Below are 6,591 nucleotides of genomic sequence, written 5' to 3'. Positions count from 1 at the left end.
GTCAGTTCCTCTAAAGTGCCTGATGTCTTCAGCAAGAGAGATTTAACTTCCACCTCCCAGGGTCAGGCAAGAACAATAGCGATAGCTAATGTTTGAGAGTCTCTTGGACAACCCTGACCAACAACTCAAGAGAGGTTTTCTTGGGATTGGTTTAGATGATCTTTGGCTACTGGAGGGACCAATAACAGGCCAGCTAAGAAAATTTAATTTAAATTATATTAATATATAGACATATGTTTTGTAGTCTGTTTTTTGGTAGTTAATTAATTGTGTGATTCCTTATGGCTTCTTTAAAATATGAGAGGGTTTGCTCTATCGGTGGCGTGTGGCGGCAAGATGTCTCACAGGAAATTCTCAGCTCCCAGGCATGGGTCCTTGGGCTTCTTGCCTCACAAGTGCAGTGGCCGGCATAGTGGGAAAGTGACAAGCTTCCCTAAGGATGATGCTTCCAAGCCTGTTCACCCCACAGCCTTTCTAGACGACAAGGCTGGCATGACCCACATCGTCCAGGAAGTTGACAGTCCAGGATCTAAGGTGAACAAGAAAGAAGTCGTGGAGGCTGTGACCATTGTGGAAACCTCACCAATGGTGGCTGTGGGCATTGTGGGATATGTTGAAACCCCACAAGGCCTCCGGACTTTCAAGACTATTTGCTGAGCTTATCAGCGATGAGTGTAAAAGGCGGTTCTATACGAACTGGCACAAATCTAAGAAGAAGGCTTTCACCAAGTACTGTAAGAAATGGCAGGATGGCACAGGCAAGAAGCAGCCGGAGAAGGACTTCAACAGAATGAGGAGGTACTGTCAGGTCATCCGCATAATTGTCCCCATTCAGGTGCGTCTGCTTCCTCTGTGCCAGAAGGCGCACCTGAATGGGCGCACTCGATGGAGATCCAGGTGAATGGGGGCACTGTGGCTGAGAAGCTTGACTGGACCAGAGAGAGGCTGGAGCAGCAGGTTCCTGTGAACCAGGTGTTGGGGCAGGATGCGATGATTGATGTCATCGGCATGACAAAAGGTAAAGGGTACAAAGGGGTGACCAGTAATTGGCATACGAAGAAACTGCCCCAAAAGACCATCAAGGTCTGCGCAATGTTGTCTGTATTGGGGCCTGGCACCCTGCCGGTGTGGCTCGAGCTGGGCAGAAAGGCTACCATCACCAAACAGAGATTCACAAGAACATTTACAAGATAAGTCAAGGCTACCTCATCAAGGATGGTCAACTGATCAAGAGCAATGCATCTACTGACTATGACTGTCTGATAAGAGCATCAACCCACTGGGGGGCTTTGTCCATTTTGGTGAGGTGACCAGTGACTTCATCACGCTCAAAGGCTGTGTGGTGGGGACCAAGAAGCGAGTGCTTACTCTCTGTAAGTCCTTGCTGGTCCAGACCAAATGTTGGGCCCTGGAGAAGATTGAACTGAAGTTCATTGACACCACCTCCAAATTTGGCCATGGTCGTTTCCAGACCATGGAGGAGAAGAAAGCATTCATGGGACCACTCAAGAAAGATGGCATTGCCAAGGAGGAAGGTGCCTGATTCCAGGATCATTTTGCGCAGCTGGTAGGGTCTCATCAATAAAATGTTTCTAGTAAAAAAAAAAAAAAGAGAGAGAGAGGGTTTGGAAGGAAAATAGAGAAAGGGGAAATGGTATAACTGTATTACAATCTCAAAAAATAAATGGTATAACAAAAACATATTTTAAAGAAATGTGTACTTTTAGAATATGCATCTCTTTGTTGCTATATGATCAATAACTCCCTTTAGCACAAGAGTGATAGAGTGATGTATAATTCTAAGTCAGCATATCATGGAGACCCTTGCAAATCCACGAAAAGCTATGCTATTCATAATGACTAAGATATGGAATTAGCCTAGATGTCTATCAACAAATGAATGGATAAAGAAAATATCATACATACACAGGTGAATTGTATTCAACTGTAAAGAATGAAATCATGACATTTTCAGGAAACATGAGGTTGGAGATCATATTTAACAGAAATAAGTCACACTCAGAATATAAATATTACATGTTTTCTCAAACATGACTATAGATTTAAATTTATATATACAATGGGCCTACAAGATAGTTTGGAGGGGAAGGGTGACAGAATTTGATCCTGGGGTCACATATGGTGGAGGGACAGCCCTGACTCCTGACTGACTCCTGAAAGTGAGTACCATGTACTGGGACACACACACACACACACACACACACACACACGCACACACACACACAAATACACATAAAATGAATTTGTATATACATGATATACAAAATGTACATATGCATATATATGTGATATGATAACACAGAAACGGGATCAGGAGAGGAAGAGGCAAAAGAAGGGGGCAGGGAGGGGAGGAAGGAAACTGTAATGGAGGAGAGGAGAGGACTCAGAGAGGCACAGAAGCCGGAGTGAAGAGAACAATAGATAGGAATGGAAAAGGCACAAGGAAACACATTGCCTAGCGTACTAACGAAAAATATTAACCAAAATCCCAGAGTGATATAAATAAGCTTTCCACAAGACGCTTACAAGACTGACACAAATGTATTTCAGTGTGTGTGTGTGTGTGTGTGTGTGTGTGTGTGTGTGTGTGCCTAGTGTACTGTGGACCCTATGAAGAGCGACGTTGACTCCTGAACACCATTGCTGGGAAGACACCACAAGCCTGCACAGGACGTTCGTTGGATGTCAAGGCTAGTGGGCTTGGCGATGGGCTCCAGCGGCTCCACAGAAGCTGTGATCTTCGGCACAGTGAAGCTCCGGAGACTACACCAACTTGGCTCTGATGCTGTTGGGGAAGCTTTCTCTGGCGTTACAGCTGGTGACCTTGTAATTTCATTAGAAAAAGAAAGGAACCCCACCTTACCCTCCCAGCACCCTCTAAATGGGCGGCTGTCCTGAGTCCTAAGGACAGCGCAGAGGGATACTGACAAGTTCTTCAGGCTGTGGGTTTGGTTTGTTACTTTTCAGAGCGCTTAAGGACTTGGAGTTTTAATAAAGCAGGAGACACAGCACCAGCCCAGCAGCGCACTGAGAGAAGTCAGTTCCAGCCGCAGCAGCTGCTGCACTTCCCTAATTCCCCCAGAAATTAAGAGAAACTCTGTTTTTAACTGCAAGGCTTCTTGCTAGTCTGCAACCCCAGCCTTTAGCAGTACATCGAGGTGCACCAACAGCAGAGGCGCAGCCCAGACTCCTTAAACCCCCAGGTGCCAAGGATAGACCATGCGGGCTCACCTTACCAGGATACTGCCGCTTCCTGCCAGAGCTCCCGTCCTCATCTCAGTGTAATTCACTACTGACAGAGAGAAAAGCAGGGAAAGCATTTAAATCCTCCTTAAATTGATGCAGCTTAGCAGGCTCAGCTTTGAAGCCCTCTGAGTCCCGAGGGCCTGGTTTTCCCATTCAAGATAGAAGACTGATCTGCTCATTCCCCCAAAGTAGGTAATTAATTCTTGGTAGTGTGCTGAAAGGCAGGCTGCTTTCCTTGTGAGTCCTTAAAAGACAGTGGTCTCTACCCGTGGGTCTTGGAATAGACTAGTGCCTAAGAGGTAGGAAGAGAAATAGCAATAATAATTACAATAACAGTGAACCTATTATAATCTTCAATCCCGAGGTTGTTTTCAAAACATGGCTATCTTGTCTGTCATCTTCTTCTCTGGTGAGAGAGGTAACAGATTCACTCTAACAAGGGAAGCCAAGTGAACAAACACTGGATGTCTAGTATATGCTTGATTTTTCTTTCAGGCATTTTGGATGGAAAATAGAATGATTGTAAATTGTAGTTGAAGGAACCCACATACTCTGGGGTGCTCCCCCCCTGGAGCCCAGACTACACACCTACCATACCCAGACACCAATTTCCAAGTGCAAATCAATTGGCAAAGGATTCTTCATTAAGCAAGGCAAAGAGACAAGATGGCTGGTTTGGAATCAGGCAGAAACGTCGGCAAGTGTTAATCTTTAAGAGGGAAAAAGGAGAGGTCTGTGTTAGAATGAGCTAGGATGAGTTGGTGAGCTCTGCTTGGGTATTTTAATTAGATTAGTCAAAATTTGGTTCCTGGGCCTTGATGGTTGAACTGTTGGACCTTGGTGATTTCAGGAATAAACCAGTGGCCAAATAAGGGCATAGACCTTGGGGGCTAGTTTTAGCAGTGTAACCTAATGGTTTATCACGGAGGAGAAGGGGAAAGCATGTTTGCTGTGCTGTGGCCTGTGTTTGACAAGCCAGGGCCCTTCAGTGGTTTTTGTTTTTGAGTTAAAAATGTAAGTATGGACACAGTCATGTGTCTAAGAAAAGGCACTTGGAGCCTTCTGAGCAAGAGCTCTTATCTTTCAGGTTGGTAGAAGCCAGGAGTCAGTTCCTCCATTCCAATGGATTTACGTAATACCCACAGGATTTAGGTCATGGACAGAGATGACAATGGCCAGCTTCCTAGGATTCATAACGTTTCCCTCCCTCCTCCTTCCCTACCTTCTTCCCTCTCCTCTCCCCTTCTTCCCTCTCTCCCTCTCTCCCTCCCTCCCTTCCTTCCCCTTCCTCCCTCCTCCTTCCCTCCCCTCTCCCTCTCTTCCTTCCCTCTTTCCTTCCTTCCATTTCTTTGAGACACGGACTTGTGTAGTCCATGCTGGCTTTGAATAATTAAATTCTCAATTATTACCGAAGGTCTTAGCTAGCTCCCGAAACTAATTCACATCTTAAAATGTCTTTTCTGTATCATTTTCAATTCACCCAGTCTCCTCAGAGCCACTTCTGACCTGTCTTTGCCCACTGTATGCAGTTTGCTTTTATATCTTGTTAGCGTTCACTTTAACGGGATCTGCCTAGGCTTTCTAGTAGCCTACTGAATGATTTACTTGACCTTGACATCTGCTCCCTAGGCTCCCCTCCTCCCACTCCACCATGCTGAACTGTCTTTCCAAACAGGCAACATTAAAAAGAGTGGACCAGCGCTAGTATTTATCCAGCCCTTGTGAAACACTAGGCACTGTGTCGAAACATTGTCTTTTATAAGCAAATGTGTATAAGCTGCCTCCGGTCCTTCACAAGTCGGGTCTCTTTAAATCAAAACTCTGGGAGAGTAAAACCAACACAACGACAGAAATAGCACACGAATTTGTAACCAGTGCGGTAGGTTTTCCATCCCATTGCTGTGGTAGAACACAGACTAAAAGCAGCTTGGCAAGGAAAGGGTTTATTTCATCCTATACTTTACTGTACATCAAGGGAAGCCATCGTGTGAGCCTGAGGCAGGGGCTGAAGCAGACGCCATGGAGAAATATGGTTTATTGGCTTGCTCCCCCTGGCTTCATCTACTTTCTTAAACAACCCAGGCCCACGTGACTGTGGATGGAACTGCAGTTGGCTGCGACCTCCTATATCCTTTATCAGTAATATAAAAAATGTTCTATGTTCTACAGATATGCCTGTAGGACCATCAGATGGAGCAATTCTTCAACTGAGGTTCCCTCTTCCCAAGTATGTCTAGATTTGAGCCAAGATGACAGCTGAGGCTGACTATGACAGTCTTCTCTGTTTCATGAGGATTTCTTAGCCACTTCAGAGTCTTTATGCGTATCATTTATTCTTTTATTTGCATGGATGCATAGGTGGGTGGAATGGGATACCTGCCACGCGAGTGTGTGGAGCTCAGAGGGCAGCTTGCTAGAGTTGCTTTGCTCCTTCCAACCTGTGGGTACCGGAGATGGAACTCAAATCATCAGGCTTGGCAAAGCATGCCCAAGGACAACTTGTCCAAGATGATTTTCTCCTTCTACTGTGTGGGTTCTGGGAATTGGGAAGCTTGGCAGCAAGTGCCTTTATCTAGTGTGCCAACTTGCTATTCCTTTGTATGTTATTTAAAATTACCTGGTGACCTGAGGGGTAGGTGTCATTATTTTCTTCGCAAAGATATTAATCTGAATGTAGTAGACTTAAGTCCTTTGCCCTTTTTCTACCCTTCCCAGTGTAAACACCTTTCCTCCCCTGTAGCATCAGTAGCAACGCTGCGTGAGAAAGCTCAGTCCATACTTCATAGATGATTATTTGCTTCATTCTAAGATCTCAGACTCTGAAGTCTGTTCCCTGGATGGGCATTTTGTTGAATCATTAAATCTGGTTTTATCTAGATCATCTGTGTGGTAAAGTTATACATGCCTGTGTACACATGAAGAAATGTAGATGTGAAAAAAAAACTTAAAAAGCACTTTTCTTAAAAATATTATGGAAATATTAACATGGAAATAGAACAAAAGATTCAGTCATGAGTGTCAAAGGGGGACCAGTTGCATTGGCTGTTTTCTTAAGATGAGAAGGAGAAACTGTAAGTGGGGGATGCTTGTTGCTACTGTGTAGGTGGATGTGCTTGGCACCGACACAGATTAGGGACAGATATCAATGTCTACAGGTTTATATTTTATTAATTAAAAATTTTAATCTATCTATCTATCTATCTATCTATCTATCTGTCTGTCTGTCTGTCTGTCTGTCTGTCTGTCTATCTATCTATCTATCTATCTATCTATCTATCTATCTATCTATCTATCTATCTATCTGCCTGCCTGCCTGCCTGCCTG

The 6,591-nt window shown here is 44.5% G+C and overlaps 1 pseudogene across 1 annotated transcript; it reads left to right on the top strand.

The window, feature by feature from the left end:
* Positions 1 to 331: 331 nt before the first annotated feature.
* Positions 332 to 1,607, top strand: LOC110320472 (annotated as a pseudogene). Its single transcript, XR_002380458.2, has one exon. The product of XR_002380458.2 is annotated as a 60S ribosomal protein L3 pseudogene (transcript).
* Positions 1,608 to 6,591: the final 4,984 nt, after the last annotated feature.

This window comes from Mus pahari, chromosome 4 (genome assembly GCF_900095145.1).
Source record: "Mus pahari chromosome 4, PAHARI_EIJ_v1.1, whole genome shotgun sequence".
In the NCBI taxonomy this organism is placed as follows: Eukaryota; Metazoa; Chordata; class Mammalia; order Rodentia; family Muridae; genus Mus; species Mus pahari.
This window is presented reverse-complemented; position numbering and strand designations above follow the sequence as displayed.